The sequence below is a fragment of the Musa acuminata genome, chromosome BXJ2-1, assembly GCF_036884655.1.
Source record: "Musa acuminata AAA Group cultivar baxijiao chromosome BXJ2-1, Cavendish_Baxijiao_AAA, whole genome shotgun sequence".
In the NCBI taxonomy this organism is placed as follows: domain Eukaryota; kingdom Viridiplantae; phylum Streptophyta; class Magnoliopsida; order Zingiberales; family Musaceae; genus Musa; species Musa acuminata.
Genome location: NC_088338.1, coordinates 27765782 through 27786140, shown reverse-complemented (window position 1 = coordinate 27786140; position 20359 = coordinate 27765782). Strand labels below are relative to the sequence as shown.

Genomic DNA, 20359 nt, shown 5'->3' with positions numbered 1-20359 from the left:
GATGTTTCGTATCCCGGGATGCAAAAAGGACTGCAACACGAGGACTTCCCAGGGGGTCACCCATCGTAGTACTACTCTGGCCCAAGCACGCTTAACTTCGGTGTTTTGATGGGATCTAGTAATTTAGTGCTGGCATTATCGCACCCGTTTCGCGTGCTTCGTCCCTCGCCTATGTGCACGTTGCGGTCGGCGCGTCAACGTCCGGAGCCTCTTGCCCGTCACGAAACTGACGTCGCTTTCACGAACGTTCACGAAATCCCTATTGCAAGCTCTCTCCGAGCCCTAGCCTGACGACTGCGTATCGGTCACGGCAAGCGCGTGCCGAAACCATAGGCACTTTCTAGAACGATCTCGGAATCGCTATTGCGACCCCAATCCGGATAGCTCGCTCTGAGCCCCTCGATACTGACTGCGTAACGGTCCAAGCAAATTTCCAGCCCCAAAACAAACGTCTTGGAGCTCTATGGGAGATGTTTCGTATCCCGGGATGCAAAAAGGAGTGCAACACGAGGACTTCCCAGGGGGTCACCCATCGTAGTACTACTCTGGCCCAAGCACGCTTAACTTCGGTGTTTTGATGGGATCCGGTGATTTAGTGCTGCCATTATCGCACCCGTTTCGAGAGCTTCATCCCTCGCCTATGTGCACGTCGCGGTCGGCGCATCAACGTCCGGAGCCTCTTGCCCGTCACGAAACCGTCGGCGCTTTCTCGAACGTTCACGAAATCCCTATTGCAAGCTCTCTCCGAGCCCTAGCCCGATGACTGCGTATCGATCACGGCAAGCACGTGCCGAAACCATCGGCACTTTCTAGAACGATCTCGGATTCGCTATTGCGACCCCAATCCGGATAGCTCTCTCCGAGCCCCTCGATACTGACTGCGTAGCGGTCACAGCAAATTTCGAGCCCCAAAACAATGGTCTCGGAGCTCTACGGGAGATGTTTCGTATCCCGGGATGCAAAAAGGAGTGCAACACGAGGACTTCCCAAGGGGTCACCCATCCTAGTACTACTCTGGCCCAAGCACGCTTAACTTCGGAGTTTTGATGGGATCCGGTGATTTAGTGCTGGCATTATCGCACCCGTTTCGCGTGCTTCGTCCCTCGCCTATGTGCACGTCGCGGTCGGCGTATCAACGTCCGGAGCCTCTTTCCCATCACAAAACCGTCGGCGCTTTCTCGAACATTCACGAAATCCCTATTTCAAGCTCTCTCCGAGCCCTAGCCCGACGACTGCGTATCGGTCACGGCAAGCGCGTGCCGAAACCATCGGCACTTTCTAGAACGATCTCGGAATCGCTATTGCGACCCCAATCCGGAAAGCTCTCTCCGAGCCCCTCGATACTGACTGCGTAGCGGTCACAGCAAATTTCCAGCCCCAAAACAATCGTCTCGGAGCTCTACGGGAGATGTTTCGTATCCCGGGATGCAAAAAAGGAGTGCAACACGAAGACTTCCCAGGGGGTCACCCATCGTAGTACTACTCTGGCCCAAGTACGCTTAACTTCGGTGTTTTGATGGGATCTGGTGATTTAGTGCTGGCATTATCGCACCCGTTTCGCTTTCTTCGTCCCTCGCCTATGTGCACGTCGCGGTCGGCGCATCAACGTCCGGAGCCTCTTGGCCATCACGAAACCATCGTCGCTTTCTGGAACGTTCACGAAATCCCTATTGCAAGCTCTCTCCGAGCCCTAGCCCGACGACTGCGTATCGGTCACGGCAAGCGCGTGCCGAAACCATCGGCACTTTCTAGAACGATCTCGGAATCGCTATTGCGACCCCAATCCGGAACGCTCTCTCCGAGCCCCTCGATACTGACTGTGTAGTGGTCACAGCAATTTTCCTGCCCCAAAACAATCGTCTCGGAGCTCTACGGGAGATGTTTCGTATACCGGGATGCAAAAAGGAGTGCAACACGAGGACTTCCCAGGGGGTCACCCATCGTAGTACTACTCTGGCCCAAGCACGCTTAACTTCGGTGTTTTGATGGGATCTGGTGATTTAGTGCTGGCATTGTCGCACCCGTTTCCTGTGCTTCGTCCCTCGCCTATGTGCACGTCGCGATCGGCATATCAACGTCCGGAGCCTCTTGCCCGTCACGAAACCGTCGTCGCTTTCTCGAACGTTCACGAAATCCCTATTGCAAGCTCTCTCCGAGCCCTATGTTAGGACTCAAGCTTGGAGAGTCCTAATTGAGAGGGACATTCATGTAAAAATGTTAGGACTCTAGCTAGGAGAGTCCTAATTGAGAGGGACATTCATGTAAAACTGTTAGGACTTTAGCTAGGAGAGTCCTAATTGAGAGGGACATTCTGTTAGGACTCTAGCTAGGAGAGTCCTAATTGAGAGGGACATTCTGTTAGGACTCTAATTGAGAGGGACATTCATGTAGGAGGTTTTTTCTTAGAGAAGAACTAGGAGTTGTAAGGGAATAGGAGTCTTGAGTAGGAGTCCTATTAGGAGTTGGTTAGAAGTAAGAGTCTTAAGTAGGAGTCCTATTAGGAGTTAGGGTTTAGAAGCCCTATAAATAGCCATGTATTCCTCCTCTTTTCTCAAGCAATAGATGAATCTTTTCTGCAGCCTTTGAGCAGCAACTTGGAGGGAGGAACCCCTATAGAGTTCCAAGGAGGCCGATCCCCTAAAGAGATCAACCCCAAGTTTAGAATCTGCAAGGGTTCTAGCACCCTAGCCCGACGACTGCGTATCGGTCACGACAAGCGCGAGCCGAAATCATCGGCACTTTCTAGAACGATCTCGGAATCGCTATTGCGACCCCAATCCGGAAAGCTCTCTCCGAGCCCCTCGATACTGACAGCGTAGCGGTAACAGCAAATTTCCAGCCCCAAAACAATCGTCTCGGAGCTCTACGGGGAATGTTTCGTATCCCGGGATGCAAAAAGGAGTGCAACACGAAGACTTCCCAGGGGATCACCCATCGTAGTACTACTCTGGCCCAAGCACGCTTAACTTCGGTGTTTTGATGGGATCTGGGGATTTAGTGCTAGCATTATCGCACCCGTTTCGCGTGCTTCGTCCCTCGCCTATGTGAACGTCGCGGTCGGCGCATCAACGTCCGGAGCCTCTTGCCCATCACGAAACCGTCGTCGCTTTATCGAACGTTCACGAAATCCCTATTGCTAGCTCTCTCCGAGCCCTAGCCCGACGACTGCGTATCGGTCACGGCAAGCGCATGCCGAAACCATCGGCACTTTCTAGAACGATCTCAGAATCGCTATTGCGACCCCAATCCGGAAAGCTCTCTCCGAGCCCCTCGATACTGATTGCATAGCGTTCACAGCAAATTTCCAGCCCCAAAACAATCGTCTCGGAGCTCTACGGGAGCTGTTTCGTATCCCGGGATGCAAAAAGGAGTGCAACACGAGGACTTCCCAGGGTGTCACCCATCGTAGTACTACTCTGGCCCAAGCACGCTTAACTTCGGGGTTTTGATGGGATCTGGTGATTTAGTGTTGGCATTATCGCACCCGTTTCCCATGCTTCGTCCCTCACCTATGTGCACGTCACGGTCGGCGCGTCAACGTCCGGAGCCTCTTGCCCGTCACGAAACCGTCGTCGCTTTCTCGAACGTTCACGAAATCCCAATTGCAAGCTCTCTCCGAGCCCTAGCCCGATGACTGCGTATCGGTCACGGCAAGCGCGTGCCGAAACCATCGGCACTTTCTAGAACGATCTCGGAATCGCTATTGCGACCCCAATCCGGAAAGCTCTCTCCGAGCCCCTCGATACTAACTGCGTTGCGGTCAAAGCATATTTCCAGCCCCAAAACAATTGTCTCGGAGCTCTACGGGAGATGTTTCGTATCCCGGGATGCAAAAAAGGAGTGCAACACGAAGAGTTCCCAGGGGGTCACCCATCGTAGTACTACTCTGGCCCAAGCACGCTTAACTTCGGTGTTTTGATGGGATCTGGTGATTTAGTGCTAGCATTATCGCACCTGTTTCGTGTTTTCGTCCCTCGCCTATGTGCACGTCGCGGGTGGCGCATCAACGTCCGGAGCCTCTTGGCCATCACGAAACCGTCGTCGCTTTCTCGAACGTTCACGAAATCACTATTGCAAGCTCTCTCCGAGCCCTAACCCGACGACTGCGTATCGGTCACGGCAAGCGCGTGCCGAAACCATCGGCACTTTCTAGAACGATCTCGGAATCGCTATTGCGACCCCAATCTGGAAAGCTCTGTCCGAGCCCCTCGATACTGAGAGCGTAGCGGTCACAGCAAATTTCCAGCCCCAAAACAATCGTCTCGGAGCTCTACGGGAGATGTTTCGTATCCCGGGATGCAAAACGGAGTGTAACACGAGGACTTCCCAGGGGGTCACCCATCCTAGTACTAATCTGGCCCAAGCACGCTTAACTTCGGAGTTTTGATGGGATCCGGTGATTTAGTGCTGACATTATCGCACCCGTTTCGCGTGCTTCGTCCCTCGCCTATGTGCACGTCGCGGTCAGCGTATCAACGTCCGGAGCCTCTTTCCCATTACGAAACCGTCGGCGCTTTCTCGAACATTCACGAAATCCCTATTGCAAGCTCTCTCCGAGCCCTAGCCCGACGACTGCGTATCGGTCACGGCAAGCGCGTGACGAAACCATCGGCACTTTCTAGAACGATCTCGGAATCGCTATTGGACCCCAATCCGGAAAGCTCTCTCCGAGCCCCTCGATACTGACTGCATAGCGGTCACAGCAAATTTCCAGCCCCAAAACAATCGTCTCGGAGCTCTACGGGAGATGTTTCGTATCCCGGGATGCAAAACGGAGTGCAACACGAGGACTTCCCAGGGGGTCACCCATCCTAGTACTACTCTGGCCCAAGCACGCTTAACTTCGGAGTTTTGATGGGATCCGGTGATTTAGTGCTGGCATTATCACACCCGTTTCGCGTGCTTCGTCCCACGCCTATGTGCACGTCGCGGTCGGCGTATCAACGTCCGGAGCCTCTTGCCCGTCACGAAACCGTCGTCGCTTTCTCGAACGTTCACGAAATCCCTATTGCAAGCTCTCTCCGAGCCCTAGCCCGACAACTGTGTATCGGTCACGGCAAGCGCGTGCCGAAACCATCGGCACTTTATAGAACGATCTCGGAATCGCTATTGCGACCCCAATCCGGAAAGCGCTCTCCGAGCCCCTCGATACTGACAGCGTAGCGGTCAAAGCAAATTTCCAGCCCCAAAACAATCGTCTCGGAGCTCTACGGGAGATGTTTCGTATCCCGGGATGCAAAACGGAGTGCAACACGAGGACTTCCCAGGGGGTCACCCATCGTAGTACTACTCTGGCCCAAGCACGCTTAACTTCGGTGTTTTGATGGGATCCGGTGATTTAGTGCTGCCATTATCGCACCCGTTTCGAGAACTTCGTCCCTCGCCTATGTGCACGTCGCGGTCGGTGCATCAACGTCTGGAGCCTCTAGCCCGTCACGAAACCGTCGTCGCTTTCTTGAACGTTCACGAAATCCCTAGTGCAAGCTCTCTCTGAGCCCTAGCCCGACGACTGCGTATCGGTCACGGCAAGCGCGTGCCGAAACCATCGGCACTTTCTAGAACGATCTCGGAATCGCTATTGCGACCCCAATCCGGAAAGCTCTCTCCGAGCCCCTCGATACTGACAGCGTAGCGGTCACAGCAAATTTCCAGCCCCAAAACAATCGTCTCGGAGCTCTACGGGAGATGTTTCGTATCCCGGGATGCAAAACAGAGTGCAACACGAGGACTTCCCAGGGGGTCACCCATCCTAGTACTACTCTGGCCCAAGCACGCTTAACTTCGGTGTTTTGATGGCATCTGGTGATTTAGTGCTGGCATTATCTCACCCGTTTCGCGTGCTTCGTCCCACGCCTATGTGCACGTCGCGGTCGGCGTATCAACGTCCGGAGCCTCTTTCCCGTTACGAAACCGTCGGCGCTTTCTCGAACATTCATTAAATCCCTATTGCAAGCTCTCTCCGAGCCCTAGCCCGACGACTGCGTATCGGTCACGGCAAGCGCGTGCCGAAACCATCGGCACTTTCTAGAACGATCTCGGAATCGCTATTGCGACCCTAATCCGGAAAGCTCTCTCCGAGCCCCTCGATACTGACTACATAGCGGTCACAGCAAATTTCCAGCCCCAAAACAATCGTCTCGGAGCTCTACGGGAGATGTTTCGTATCCCGGGATGCAAAACGGAGTGCAACACGAGGACTTCCCAGGGGGTCACCCATCCTAGTACTACTCTGGCCCAAGCACGCTAAACTTCGGTGTTTTGATGGGATCTGGTGATTTAGTGCTGGCATTATCGCACCCGTTTCGCGTGCTTCGTCCCACGCCTATGTGCACGTCGCGGTCGGCGTATCAACGTCCGGAGCCTCTTGCCCGTCACGAAACCATCGTCGCTTTCTCGAACGTTCACGAAATCCCTATTGCAAGCTCTCTCCGAGCCCTAGCCCGATAACTGCGTATCGGTCACGGCAAGCGCGTGCCGAAACCATCGGTACTTTCTAGAACGATCTCGGAATCGCTATCGCGACCCCAATCCGTAAAGCGCTCTCTGAGCCCCTCGATACTGACAGCGTAGCGGTCACAGCAAATTTCCAGCCCCAAAACAATCGTCTCGGAGCTCTACGGGAGATGTTTCGTATCCCGGGATGCAAAACAGAGTGCAACACGAGGACTTCCCAGGGGGTCACCCATCGTAGTACTACTCTGGCCCAAGCACGCTTAACTTCGGGGTTTTGATGGGATCTGGTGATTTAGTGCTGGCATTATCGCACCCGTTTCCCGTGCTTCGTCCCTCGCCTATATGCACGTCGCGGTCGGCGCGTCAACGTCCGGAGCCTCTTGCCCATCACGAAACCGTCGTCGCTTTCTCGAACGTTCACGAAATCCCTATTGCAAGCTCTCTCCGAGCCCTAGCCCGACGACTGCGTATCGGTCATGGCAAGCGCGTGCCGAAACCATCGGCACTTTCTAGAACGATCTCGGAATCGCTATTGCGACCCCAATCCGGAAAGCTCTCTCCGAGCCCCTCGATACTGAATGCGTAGCGGTCACAGCAAATTTCCAGCCCCAAAACAATCGTCTCGGAGCTCTACGGGAGATGTTTCGTATCCCGGGATGCAAAAAGGAGTGCAACACGAGGACTTCCCAGGGGGTCACCCATCCTAGTACTACTCTAGCCCAAGCAAGCTTAACTTCGGTGTTTTGATGGGATCCGGTGATTTAGTGCTGCCATTATCGCACCCGTTTCGCGAGCTTCGTCCCTCGCCTGTAATATCCCATTAGTCCCACATCGGAAGTGGGGAATGTGTGTGATTAGCTTAAAAGGGCCTGATGAGTGTACTACGTTACCTCCCGCTTAAGCATTTTGGTCCGCCGTTGAGGACCAAAATGGAGTTATTGGCCAGTTAGCTCATCAGACCCGGGTCGTGACATTTGGTATCAGAGCCGACCTAGCATTAGGGCAGGGTGAGAGGGCTGCAGTAGGAAAGGGCTACCCGTGGATGGAGTCAGAGAACTCATCACGGCGTGGAGCCACCACTGAGTTAAACCTCACATGCACTATGCTAGGGTTCGATCTGGGATATGTCAGGCCTTGACGAGGACGTCAAGCTAATTAGGTTGGGGATAGTGTAATATCCCATTAGCCCCACATCGGAAGTGGGGAATGTGTATGATTAGCTTATAAGGGCCTGATGAGTGTACTACGTTACAGTTAAACCTCACATGCACTATGCTAGGGTTCGATCTGGGATATGTCAGGCCTTGACGAGGACGTCAAGCTAATTAGGTTGGGGATAGTGTAATATCCCATTAGCCCCACATCGGAAGTGGGGAATGTGTATGATTAGCTTATAAGGGCCTGATGAGTGTACTACGTTACCTCCCGCTTAAGCATTTTGGTCCGCCGTTGAGGACCAAAATGGAGTTATTGGCCAGTTAGCTCATCAGACCCGGGTCGTGACATTTGGTATCAGAGCCAGGTTTCGATCCTGGGACCTGTGGGTTATGGGCCAGTTAGCTAATCCTCAATTGTTTGAGGATTACTGAAATATTTGATATGTTGACGTGCAAAATATATTGAGGTCTAATGAACTATAGTGATCGGTGGAAATTTTCTTTGATGCATTTTAGGAATCTGGGATGACGAGGACATTTGGTCCTCCTATTTCATTTGTTTCTGATTAATTAAGAGGAATGAAAGGATTGATTTGGGATATTGAATCAGAGTGGCGCAGCAGAAGCATGGTGGACCTAATTTCATTGGTGGCAGAAAAATGGATGATGCGAATAGAGAAGATATTCGATGTACAAAATTGTTCTGATGATCGAAAGATTTCTTTTGCCACCTTATATTGGAAATAGAAGATGATCATTAATGGCAAAAATGAAAAGAATTTTTGGAGATCAATGGCAAGATGATAAGGATAAGTTACCAATAAAAATATGATTGGAAATGAATCAGAAAATAATAACAAGAGGGTCAAGACATTTGGATTTGAAATGGGAAGTCATCACAAAAGACTCAATCATATGTGAATTACAAGTTAAATTATGAAACAAATTTATGTTTCCGAGTGACTAGAGTCTATTTTGTTTGTAGAAAGTTGGATCATAAAATAAAAGACTGCCCCTTGAATAAGAAGAAAGAGTCACTGCCTCATAAATCATCAGCCCATGTCAGAGTGTATGCTATCACTGAATATGATTCTGAAACTTCTGAATTAGTGGTCAAAGGTATTATGCATGTTTATGAAAGAATGCAAATATTTGTTTGACCATGGGTCTCATCTATGATTTGATTCGGAATATTCTGCCTATCACTTGGGTATTCAACCAAGACCACTATATTATGTGCTATATGTAAATATGATCATTGGGAATTCTTTGATAACGAACTTGAATCTGGTCCTCTTGTTTGATTTTTGTTGGAGAACTTGAACTTTTGCTGATTTAGTTCTCCTAGAGATTTGGAGTTTTGATATTATACTTGGTATGGATTGGCTATCTTCCTATCATATCAGTATGGATTGGTATATAACAAATGATCACTTTTGCATATTTGATCAGCCGATCTTTTATTTTGAGAGTATGGGACATGATTTATCTCTTTGCCTATGTATCCCAGGATGACTTGCTTGGATTACCTCCAAATGTGACTTTGCTTTTGATTTGGTCCTTGGGACAATCCCAATATCTAAGCCTCTCTACAGAAAGATATCATTTGAGTAAGTGGAATTGGAAAAGCAACTACAAGGATTATTAAATGAGGATTTTATTTGGCTTAATATTTCATCATGAGGTGCTCCGGTGTTAGTTAAAAAGATGTATGGAACATTGAGGCTTTGTAATGATTATAGACAATTGAATCAGGTGACAATCAAAAATGAGTATTTCCGGAAGTAACGACTTGCTTGATTAACTTCAGGGTGCGCAAGTATTTTTAGAAATTGATTGAAGGTCGGGTTACCATTTATTGAGGATCAAGGAGGAGAATATTTCGGTCACTCTTGGATAATTATGTCATTATATTGTATTGATGAAATTATTTGAGAGCAGGAGAAGGAAATAAAGATATCATAATCCTCATCTTTTCGTTGATTGAACTATGATCAATTTAGAGGACTAAATTTTCTTTTAAGGAGGGGAGAGTGTAATATCCCTCACTTTTGAAAATTATTAATAAAGATTTATTTATAAATCGGGGGACCTATATGTAAATATGGAAATTTCAAGGACTAAACTGTTAAGTTGCAAAAAGAAAAAAAAAAGATAAAGGAAAACCGAAAATTCGGTTTTATCCCACCGCCTCCCACGCTCTCTGTTTCTCGAACAGAGAGAGAAGCGGTGGGGCGTGGGGAGAAGAAGAGAAGTAGTGGGAGAAGAGAAGAAGAGGGAAAAGAAGAGAGGAAGAAGAGGGAGAAGAGAAGAAAAGAAGAAGTAGAAGAGAGGGAAGATGGAGAGGAGAGAGAGAGGCAGCTGCAGCAGCTAGGGCTGCAGCACCTCTGTTTTTCGCAGGTTGAAACAGAGGAGAGGATGTGTGGGGCGTTGAGGATGAAAAGGGAAGAAGAAGAAGAAGAAGAAGAAGAAGAAGAAGAAGAGAGGAGGATAGCTGCGGCAAGGCTGCAGCGAGGAGGTGTGTGGCGTTGGGGAGGAAAAAGGGAAGAGGAGAAGGGAAAGAAGTAGCTGCGGCTGCGGCTGTGGCAGCTGCAGCTATGGCAGGGAAAGAGTAAGAGGAAGGAAGAGAAGAAGAAGGAGAGGAAGATGAGCAGGGGAGGAAGAAGAGGCTGTGGTCGTGGCTGAGGCTGCGACTGCAGCAGTGCAGCTGGGAAAGAAGAGAAGGAAAGGAAGAAGAAGAGAAAGTAAAAGGGAAGAAGAGAGGAAGAGGAGAAGGAGAGGCAGCTGTGGCAGTGGCAGCTGCAGCTGGAAGAGAAGGAGAGGAAATAGAGCAGGGGAGAAATAAAAGGCTGCGGCTGTGGTGGCTGCGGCCATGGTTGCGACTGCGACTGCGGCAGTTGCAGCTGGGAAAGAAAAGAAAGGAAAGGGGGAAAAAGGGGCTGCGGACGGGATTGCGGCCGCAGCGGCAGCGACTGCGTATGCAGCAGTTATGTCTGCAAGAGAAGGGAGGAAGGAAGATAGTGCGGTGGAAGGGGCTGCGATTGTGGCAGTGGCAGCGGCGGCGGCTGTGGCAGCTGTGTTTGGGAAAGAAAAAGAAGGAATGAGAGTAAGAGAGAGCAGGTGACTGTGCCTCGATGTTCGACACGTGGTGTAGTTGCGAAGAAAGGAAGAAAACGGGAGCACAAAATGAAACAGAGAAAGGACACGGAGGAAAAGTAGAAGGATTTGGGCTGGCACCTTCTTTGGATCTTCGGATCGAAATCTTTGAAAGGCAAGTTTCCCACTTGTTTCGATCCTTTCTATTGCAAGTTCCCTGTTCGTTTCTCCTATAATTGCTCTGATATGTCTTATTGCAAGTTTCCCACTTGTTTCGATCCTTTCTATTGCAAGTTCCCTGTTCGTTTCTCCTATAATTGCTCTGATATGTCTTATTGCAAGTTTCCTGATCTTTTCTCACTGCCAATTTTATCTCCACATTTGCTTTGAATATGTGGAACTTTGAATTATTCTAGCCTTGCATTTGTTATATCTCCTGTTTAGACGTAACGATTCGAATCTGTGCAACTTCTGAGATTCTGACCTTTTGATACCGAGCTGCCTATAAGTCTTTGTGGAAACTCTGATTTGTTCAAAACTCATTTCATTGGAAACTAGACTCGTAGACCTTTCTTTGATATATGGATTGAAAGATTTGGAATCCAAACACCTGCCCAGTTATCTGTTGAATCTAACATTATGAATTCTACCAACAGAGATTTTGTTCTACGACACTTGCTTACCAAATTATTTGTAACTCTCTCTGTTGGACAGTTTAATTCATATGAAGCCTGTCTTATCTGAAAGTATAATCCAATGATTATTTCTGAGTAAATTGGAGCACGATTGATAGTTTGAATCATTTGTTCAATGTGCCTTCTGTATTCTGCCAGAAATCGAGCTTTGGTCGATTTCTCATATTCTGGTTTCATTCCTTTGGAAATTGATATCCTTTAGCTTTCTCATTCAATTGAGCTTTATATTACTGCTTTGAATTCTTGTATGCTCTTGTCCTTAAAATTATTGCATTCTTGAAAACTGTTGTGTAACGTTTATGCTATATCGTATTGACTCATATAGGCACATGTATATCCTATTGTTCCGCATTTGCTTTCGATATGTGCCTATTCCAGTTTCATTCCTTTGGATATTGAATTCATCTAACCTTCCTATTTTGAATTGAGCTCAGTATGAATGCTTTGAATCCCTGTATACTCTTGCCTTCATTTCATTCCAAAACTGAATACATTTGTGAGAGATTGTTGCTTGCATCGTATTGTCTCGTAAAGGCACATGTACGTATTGTTGTTCCGCGTGTGCTTCCGTATTATGCTACTTATTGTTTAATCTGCCCTCTTGTATTCTGGTGTTGTGGGATAATGTGAACCTTTGCCAGAAATGGTAAAGGGAGTTATGCATAGAGCCTGCGATGCTCTGCCGGCCCCCTCTGACTTCACCTAGACGTGGGTGGATGGAGCTCCCAAGCGTGGGAGACTTCTGTCTGGTGGTCATTCAGAAATGGATGAATTACATTCTGTCTGTGATCCCACTACACCCTCTATATGTTTGATATGACATCCAGAGTTTTGGTGAGTTATTTCTGTTCCTGCTCTGGATAAGTATGATATGATTGCAACGTCAAGGACGACGTTTGAGCTTCTGTACGACATATGAGTTTGATATGCTCTGAAATGCTTCATTCATTGTTGATTTTGCTTCGAAATGTTCCATATGTCGTTGATGTGTTTTGGAACATTTTATATGCCATTGATAAGCTCCGATAAGTTTCCTTTGTTTCTGATATGCTCCAATTACTCTGTGCTCCATTTGCTATGAACTGATATGTTCTAAAATGTCCTATCTGCCATTGATAAGCTCCGATATGTTTCCTTTGTTACTGATATGCTCCAATTACTCTGTGCTCCATTTGCTATGAACTGATATGTTCTGAAATGTCCTATCTGCCATTGATATGTTCCAATTACTTTATGTTCCATTCGGTATGGATCAAATATGTTTTGAATGACATGATACGTATGATTTGGTATCTATTGAGATGGTATCCTTGAGAATTCTTGTATTCTGCCTTGCATTATGATACCTTACTTGTTTGAAATCGTTCCTTTTGTTCTGAATATGCTTTGTCACTTGCTGAGCCGTTTTTGGCTCACTCCGTTGTTATATAAATCTTTCAGGTCAGCTTGTCACTCTTCGAGATGTTTGATTTGGGCTGAGGCAGTGGATAGCTATTCAGAATGATGGGCAAGTCTTGTCGGTTGTTATGCTATTGTTGTATAAGTATGTTTTGTATGTAATGAAATATTGTCGATGAACCGAAATTGATATACTGTGTCAAAGTGTTAGGAGATCTCTCTTATTTGGAATTTCTGAATGTTAAGTCTAATTTATGACGATATGATCTTGTGGTGAATAGTTGGAGTTCTGATTGTATAATTTATTTAGCTTGTGGAATTATAAATGTTGTTCATGTTTGTCAAGTTGGCTTGGGTTGCCATAAATGTGAATTATCGAGTGATGTGATATATGATTTTAAAATGCACAGGTTTTATGGATGTGAATATGAATAGAATGTTTTTCAGTGTCCTCAAACGTTAGTTTGGATCCTGGATTGGTTTGTGATGATGAAAAATTTTAATATCATGGATAATATTTTGAGGGGCGTGAAAAAAAATATCCATGATATTAAAAATTTTTCATCATAACTAACCCAGGATCCAAACACACATTTGAGGTCACTAAGAAAAACATTCAGATCAAAAATTTCACTTCTATAATCTACCAATTCATAACCCTGTGCAATTCATAAACATAGCACACATCACTCGATAATTCATACAATCTGAACTCGACTCATCAAAATAAAAACCACAATATAAATCCACAAGTGGGGAAATCCATGCAGTCACCACAATCATCGATTTACCATAAGTTCGTATCATTACACAAATTTAATTTAACATTCCAAAACCCTATACATGAGGGATCCTTTAACTTACACAAAATCCACAGGTTTAGATTCATAGTCACATTTCATTAGATGCAAGGTAGCTTATACACAACTACATATATGCTAACAAAAGTTCTGCCCAACGTCTTCTAAACTTTCCACTGCCTCAGCCCATTCTTAACATTAAAGCAAGCGATACGCTATCCTGAAAAATTTATCAACAAACAGGGTGAGCATAAAGAGCTCAGCAAGTGACTAACATATCCATATCAAAATAGTACAATTTCCAAAGAGATACAGTTTCAAAACACAAAGCAGAATATACGATTTTGTAGACATAAAATCATTAGGAGCAGAATCACAATTGTCCTTTTAATCATACATATTTGGTTCCTGACAGATGGGGTATAGAGTAATTGGAGCATATCAGAAACAAGGGAAACATATCGGAGCTTATCAATGGCATATAAAATGTTCCAAAACACATCAACGACATATGGAACATTTCGAAGCAAAATCAACAATGAATGAAGCATTTCAGGGCATAGAGTTATAGGCGTTTTAGTATTGAAGGGTCAGAAATCTTGAACTCTGTTTTACAGCGTCTATAGGCTCTTTTGAAACAAATTTTTGGGTAAGTATTCGGTGTCCGAAATCTACAAAATCGGTGTCAAAAGAAAGGCATACGAGTCTAATTTCAAACAAAAATAGTTCCTGCCTGAATTCTCTTTCTGTACTAAAACTTAGGGCTGAAACAGTGCTTAGGGGTCAGTTTACCGAAAACTTTAAGAATCCATAGTTCTATGTCCAAAGAGAAACATATCAGTTTCTAAATAAAAATCTTCCAATTTATTTTGAATCAACATAAAAACAGAGTCAAATACTTATGTAGGATGGGGTTAGAACACTTGCCTTTGCAAATTTTGACCCGAAGTAACAAGATTAAAGCAAAAACCCTAAAAGCCCCAAATTTTCTTTCTCTTCTCCTTCTTCTTCTTCTTCTTCTTCTTCTTCTTTTCTTTCCCTGATCACCCACGAGCTGCCTCCTCTGCTTCCTTAACAACGAAGGCAGAGAGGCTTAAGCGGTGGAATTTGTCATTTGGTGCATTTTACAGTTTAGTCCTCGTTTTTATCATATTCACGATTAGGTCCTTAGGGTTTACATATAGGTCCTCAGATTCTTTTTTTTTTTTTTTTTTTTTGAACAGATCTCCTAAATCTTACAAATAGGTTACCTCTAATTCATACTCTATTTCTTACATTAACACCAAAAATTTATACGAACATTCGGAAACATCGGAAGTGGGGAATGTGTGTGATTAGCTTATAAGGGCCTGATGAGTGTACTACGTTACCTCCGGCTTAAGCATTTTGGTCCGTGGTTGCAAGGACCAAAATGGAGTTATTGGCCAGTTAGCTCATCAGACCCGGGTCGTGACATTTGGTATCAGAGCCGACCTAGCATTAGGGCAGGGTGAGAGGGCTGCAGTAGGAAAGGGCTACCCGTGGATGGAGTCAGAGAACTCGTCACGGCGTGGAGCCACCACTGAGTTAAACCTCACATGCACTATGCTAGGGTTCGATCTGGGATATGTCAGGCCTTGACGAGGACGTCAAGCTAATTGGGTTGGGGATAGTGTAATATCCCATTAGTCCCACATCGGAAGTGGGGAATGTGTGTGATTAGCTTATAAGGGCCTGATGAGTGTACTACGTTACCTCCCGCTTAAGCATTTTGGTCCGTGGTTGCAAGGACCAAAATGGAGTTATCGGCCAGTTAGCTCATCAGACCCGGGTCGTGACATTTGGTATCAGAGCCGACCTAGCATTAGGGCAGGGTGAGAGGGCTGCAGTAGGAAAGGGCTACCCGTGGATGGAGTCAGAGAACTCGTCACGGCGTGGAGCCACCACTGAGTTAAACCTCACATGCACTATGCTAGGGTTCGATCTGGGATATGTCAGGCCTTGACGAGGACGTCAAGCTAATTGGGTTGGGGATAGTGTAATATCCCATTAGTCCCACATCGGAAGTGGGGAATGTGTGTGATTAGCTTATAAGGGCCTGATGAGTGTACTACGTTACCTCCGGCTTAAGCATTTTGGTCCGTGGTTGCAAGGACCAAAATGGAGTTATTGGCCAGTTAGCTCATCAGACCCGGGTCGTGACATTTGGTATCAGAGCCGACCTAGCATTAGGGCAGGGTGAGAGGGCTGCAGTAGGAAAGGGCTACCCGTGGATGGAGTCAGAGAACTCGTCACGGCGTGGAGCCACCACTGAGTTAAACCTCACATGCACTATGCTAGGGTTCGATCTGGGATATGTCAGGCCTTGACGAGGACGTCAAGCTAATTGGGTTGGGGATAGTGTAATATCCCATTAGTCCCACATCGGAAGTGGGGAATGTGTGTGATTAGCTTATAAGGGCCTGATGAGTGTACTACGTTACCTCCCGCTTAAGCATTTTGGTCCGTGGTTGCAAGGACCAAAATGGAGTTATCGGCCAGTTAGCTCATCAGACCCGGGTCGTGACATTTTAGTGTAATATCCCATTAGCCCCACATCGGAAGTGGGGAATGTGTGTGATTAGCTTATAAGGGCCTGATGAGTGTACTACGTTACCTCCCGCTTAAGCATTTTGGTCCGCCGTTGAGGACCAAAATGGAGTTATTGGCCAGTTAGCTCATCAGACCCGGGTCGTGACATTTGGTATCAGAGCCGACCTAGCATTAGGGCAGGGTGAGAGGGCTGCAGTAGGAAAGGGCTACCCGTGGATGGAGTCAGAGAACTCGTCACGGCGTGGAGCCACCACTGAGTTAAACCTCACATGCACTATGCTAGGGTTCGATCTGGGATATGTCAGGCCTTGACGAGGACGTCAAGCTAATTGGGTTGGGGATAGTGTAATATCCCATTAGTCCCACATCGGAAGTGGGGAATGTGTGTGATTAGCTTAAAAGGGCCTGATGAGTGTACTACGTTACCTCCCGCTTAAGCATTTTGGTCCGCCGTTGAGGACCAAAATGGAGTTATTGGCCAGTTAGCTCATCAGACCCGGGTCGTGACATTTGGTATCAGAGCCGACCTAGCATTAGGGCAGGGTGAGAGGGCTGCAGTAGGAAAGGGCTACCCGTGGATGGAGTCAGAGAACTCATCACGGCGTGGAGCCACCACTGAGTTAAACCTCACATGCACTATGCTAGGGTTCGATCTGGGATATGTCAGGCCTTGACGAGGACGTCAAGCTAATTAGGTTGGGGATAGTGTAATATCCCATTAGCCCCACATCGGAAGTGGGGAATGTGTATGATTAGCTTATAAGGGCCTGATGAGTGTACTACGTTACCTCCCGCTTAAGCATTTTGGTCCGCCGTTGAGGACCAAAATGGAGTTATTGGCCAGTTAGCTCATCAGACCCGGGTCGTGACATTTGGTATCAGAGCCGACCTAGCATTAGGGCAGGGTGAGAGGGCTGCAGTAGGAAAGGGCTACCCGTGGATGGAGTCAGAGAACTCATCACGGCGTGGAGCCACCACTGAGTTAAACCTCACATGCACTATGCTAGGGTTCGATCTGGGATATGTCAGGCCTTGACGAGGACGTCAAGCTAATTAGGTTGGGGATAGTGTAATATCCCATTAGCCCCACATCGGAAGTGGGGAATGTGTATGATTAGCTTATAAGGGCCTGATGAGTGTACTACATTACCTCCCGCTTAAGCATTTTGGTCCGCCGTTGAGGACCAAAATGGAGTTATTGGCCAGTTAGCTCATCAGACCCGGGTCGTGACATCGCCTATGTGCACGTCGCAGTCGGCGCATCAACGTCCGGAGCCTATTGCCCGTCACGAAAACGTCGTCGCTTTCTCGAACGTTCACGAAATCCCTATTGCAAGCTCTCTCCGAGCCCTAGCCCGACGACTGCGTATCGGTCACGGCAAGCGCGTGCCGAAACCATCGGCACTTTCTATAACGATCTCGGAATCGCTATTGCGACCCCAATCCGTAAAGCTCTCTCCGAGCCCCTCGATACTGACTGCGTAGCGGTCACAGCAAATTTCCAGCCCCAAAACAATCGTCTCGGAGCTCTACGGGAGATGTTTCGTATCTCGGGATGCAAAAAGGAGTGCAACACGGGGACTTCCCAGGGGGTCACCCATCCTAGTACTACTCTGGCCCAAGCAAGCTTAAATTTGGTGTTTTGATGGGATCCAGTGATTTAGTGCTGCCATTATCGCACCCGTATCGCGAGCTTCGTCCCTCGCCTATGTGCACGTCGCGGTCGGCGCATCAACGTCCGGAGCCTTTTGCCCGTCACGAAACCGTCATCGCTTTCTCGAACGTTCACGAAATCCCTATTGCAAGCTCTCTCTGAGCCCTAGCCCGACGACTGCGTATCGGTCACGGCAAGCGCGTGCCGAAACCATCGGCACTTTCTAGAACGATCTCGGAATCGCTATTGTGACCCCAATCCGGAAAGCTCTCTCCGAGCCCCACGATACTGACTGCGTAGCGGTCACAGCAAATTTCCAGCCCCAAAACAATCATCTCGGAGCTCTACGGGAGATGTTTCGTATCCCGCGATGCAAAAAGGAGTGCAACACGAGGACTTCCCAAGGGGTCACCCATCCTAGTACTACTCTGGCCCAAGCACGCTTAACTTCGGAGTTTTGATGGGATCCGGTGATTTAGTGCTGGCATTATCGCACCCGTTTCGCGTGCTTCGTCCCTCGCCTATGTGCACGTCGCGGTCGCAATATCAACGTCCGGAGCCTCATGCCCGTCACGAAACCGTCGTCGCTTTCTCGAACGTTAACGAAATCCCTATTGCAAGCTCTCTCCGAGCCCTAGCCCGACGACTGCGTATCGGTCACGGCAAGCGCGTGCCGAAACCATCGGCACTTTCTAGAACGATCTCGGAATCGCTATTGCGACTCTAATCCGGAAAGCTCTCTCCGAGCCCCTCGATACTGACTTCGTAGCGGTCACAGCAAATTTCCAGCCCCAAAACAATCGTCTCGGAGCTCTACGGGAGATGTTTCGTATCCCGGGATGCAAAAAGGAGTGCAACACGATGACTTCCCAGGGGGTCACCCATCCTAGTACTACTCTGGCCCAAGCAAGCTTAACTTCGGTGTTTTGATGGGATCTGGTGATTTAGTGCTGCCATTATTGCACCCGTTTCGCGAGCTTCGTCCCTCGCCTATGTGCACGTCGCGGTCGGCGCATCAACGTCCGGAGCCTATTGCCCGTCACGAAACCGTCGTCGCTTTCTCGAACATTCACGAAATCCCTAATACAAGCTCTCTCTGAGCCCAAGCCCAACGACTGCGTATCGGTCATGGCAAGCGCGTGCCGAAACCATCGGCACTTTCTAGAACGATCTCGGAATCGCTATTGCGACCCCAATCCGGAAAGCTCTCTCGGAGCCCCTCGATACTGACTGCGTAGCGGTCACAGCAAATTTCCAGCCCCAAAACAATCGTCTCGGAGCTCTACGGGAGATGTTTCGTATCCCGGGATGCAAAGAGGAGTGCAACACGAGGACTTCCCAAGGGGTCACCCAACCTAGTACTACTCTGGCCCAAGCAAGCTTAACTTCGGTGTTTTGATGGGATCCGGTGATTTAGTGCTGCCATTATCGCACCCGTTTCACGAGCTTCGTCCCTCGCCTATGTGCACGTCGCGGTTGGCGCATCAACGTCCGGAGCCTATTGCCCGTCACGAAACCGTCGTCGCTTTCTCGAACGTTCACGAAATCCTTATTGCAAGCTCTCTCCGAGCCCTAGCCCGACAACTGCGTATCGGTCACGGCAAGCGCGTGCCGAAACCATCGGCACTTTCTAGAACGATCTCGGAATCGCTATTTCGACCCCAATCCGGAAAACTCTCTCCGAGCCCCTCGATACTGACCGCGTAGCGGTCACAGCAAATTTCCAGCCCCAAAACAATCGTTCCGAAGCTCTAGGGGAGATGTTTCGTATCCCGGGATGCAAAAAGGAGTGCAATACGAGGACTTCCCAGGGGGTCACCCATCCTAGTACTACTCTGGCCCAAGCACGCTTAACTTCGGAGTTTTGATGGGATCCAGTGATTTAGTGCTGGCATTATCGCACCCGTTTCGCGTGCTTCGTCCCTCGCCTATGTGCACGTCGCGGTCGGCATATCAACGTCCGGAGCTTCTTGCCCGTCATGAAACCGTCGTCGCTTTCTCGAACGTTCACGAAATCCCTATTGCAAGCTCTCTCCGAGCCCTAGCCTGACAACTGCGTATCGGTCACGGCAAGCGCGTGCCGAAACCATCGGCACTTTCTAGAACGATCTCGGAATCGCTATTGCGACCCCAATCCGTAAAGCTCTCTCCGAGCCCCTCGATACTGACTGCGTAGTGGTCACAGCAAATTTCCAGCACCAAAACAATCGTCTCGGAGCTCTACGGGAGATGTTTCGTATCCCGGGATGCAAAAAGGAGTGCAACACGAGGACTTCCCAGGGGGTCTCCCATCCTAGTACTACTCTGTCCCAAGCAAGCTTAACTTCGTTGTTTTCATGGGATCCGGTGATTTAGTGCTGCCATTATCGCACCTGTTTCACGAGCTTCGTCCCTCGCCTATGTGCACGTCGCGGTCGGCGCATCAACGTCCGGAGCCTATTGCCCGTCACGAAACCGTCGTCGCTTTCTCGAACGTTCACGAAATCCCTATTGCAAGCTCTCTCCGAGCCCTAGCCCGACAACTGCATATCGGTC

The 20359-nt window shown here is 48.2% G+C and overlaps 9 non-coding genes and 12 pseudogenes across 9 annotated transcripts; all 21 read right to left on the bottom strand.

The window, feature by feature from the left end:
• Window positions 1-27: 27 nt before the first annotated feature.
• On the bottom strand, window positions 28-146 carry LOC135602962 (5S ribosomal RNA; annotated as a pseudogene).
• A 350-nt stretch (window positions 147-496) lies between these two features.
• On the bottom strand, window positions 497-615 carry LOC135601498 (5S ribosomal RNA). Its single transcript, XR_010483790.1, has one exon. It is a non-coding gene; the product is annotated as a 5S ribosomal RNA (ribosomal RNA).
• Window positions 616-965: 350 nt separating this feature from the next.
• LOC135601082 (5S ribosomal RNA) lies at window positions 966-1084 on the bottom strand. Its single transcript, XR_010483386.1, has one exon. It is a non-coding gene; the product is annotated as a 5S ribosomal RNA (ribosomal RNA).
• A 351-nt stretch (window positions 1085-1435) lies between these two features.
• On the bottom strand, window positions 1436-1554 carry LOC135602669 (5S ribosomal RNA; annotated as a pseudogene).
• Window positions 1555-1904: 350 nt separating this feature from the next.
• Window positions 1905-2023, bottom strand: LOC135600592 (5S ribosomal RNA). Its single transcript, XR_010482910.1, has one exon. It is a non-coding gene; the product is annotated as a 5S ribosomal RNA (ribosomal RNA).
• An 875-nt stretch (window positions 2024-2898) lies between these two features.
• On the bottom strand, window positions 2899-3017 carry LOC135603848 (5S ribosomal RNA; annotated as a pseudogene).
• A 350-nt stretch (window positions 3018-3367) lies between these two features.
• LOC135603684 (5S ribosomal RNA) lies at window positions 3368-3486 on the bottom strand (annotated as a pseudogene).
• Window positions 3487-3837: 351 nt separating this feature from the next.
• Window positions 3838-3956, bottom strand: LOC135603300 (5S ribosomal RNA; annotated as a pseudogene).
• Window positions 3957-4305: 349 nt separating this feature from the next.
• LOC135600359 (5S ribosomal RNA) lies at window positions 4306-4424 on the bottom strand. The gene has a single exon (XR_010482682.1). It is a non-coding gene; the product is annotated as a 5S ribosomal RNA (ribosomal RNA).
• A 349-nt stretch (window positions 4425-4773) lies between these two features.
• Window positions 4774-4892, bottom strand: LOC135601862 (5S ribosomal RNA). The gene has a single exon (XR_010483927.1). It is a non-coding gene; the product is annotated as a 5S ribosomal RNA (ribosomal RNA).
• Window positions 4893-5242: 350 nt separating this feature from the next.
• LOC135601496 (5S ribosomal RNA) lies at window positions 5243-5361 on the bottom strand. The gene has a single exon (XR_010483788.1). It is a non-coding gene; the product is annotated as a 5S ribosomal RNA (ribosomal RNA).
• A 350-nt stretch (window positions 5362-5711) lies between these two features.
• Window positions 5712-5830, bottom strand: LOC135602893 (5S ribosomal RNA; annotated as a pseudogene).
• Window positions 5831-6180: 350 nt separating this feature from the next.
• LOC135601981 (5S ribosomal RNA) lies at window positions 6181-6299 on the bottom strand (annotated as a pseudogene).
• A 350-nt stretch (window positions 6300-6649) lies between these two features.
• On the bottom strand, window positions 6650-6768 carry LOC135600830 (5S ribosomal RNA). The gene has a single exon (XR_010483143.1). It is a non-coding gene; the product is annotated as a 5S ribosomal RNA (ribosomal RNA).
• A 350-nt stretch (window positions 6769-7118) lies between these two features.
• On the bottom strand, window positions 7119-7237 carry LOC135602230 (5S ribosomal RNA; annotated as a pseudogene).
• A 10497-nt stretch (window positions 7238-17734) lies between these two features.
• On the bottom strand, window positions 17735-17853 carry LOC135604101 (5S ribosomal RNA; annotated as a pseudogene).
• Window positions 17854-18203: 350 nt separating this feature from the next.
• LOC135601070 (5S ribosomal RNA) lies at window positions 18204-18322 on the bottom strand. Its single transcript, XR_010483375.1, has one exon. It is a non-coding gene; the product is annotated as a 5S ribosomal RNA (ribosomal RNA).
• A 350-nt stretch (window positions 18323-18672) lies between these two features.
• On the bottom strand, window positions 18673-18791 carry LOC135604268 (5S ribosomal RNA; annotated as a pseudogene).
• Window positions 18792-19141: 350 nt separating this feature from the next.
• LOC135603067 (5S ribosomal RNA) lies at window positions 19142-19260 on the bottom strand (annotated as a pseudogene).
• Window positions 19261-19610: 350 nt separating this feature from the next.
• On the bottom strand, window positions 19611-19729 carry LOC135602201 (5S ribosomal RNA). The gene has a single exon (XR_010483961.1). It is a non-coding gene; the product is annotated as a 5S ribosomal RNA (ribosomal RNA).
• A 350-nt stretch (window positions 19730-20079) lies between these two features.
• Window positions 20080-20198, bottom strand: LOC135599496 (5S ribosomal RNA; annotated as a pseudogene).
• Between the last annotated feature and the right edge of the window lie 161 nt (window positions 20199-20359).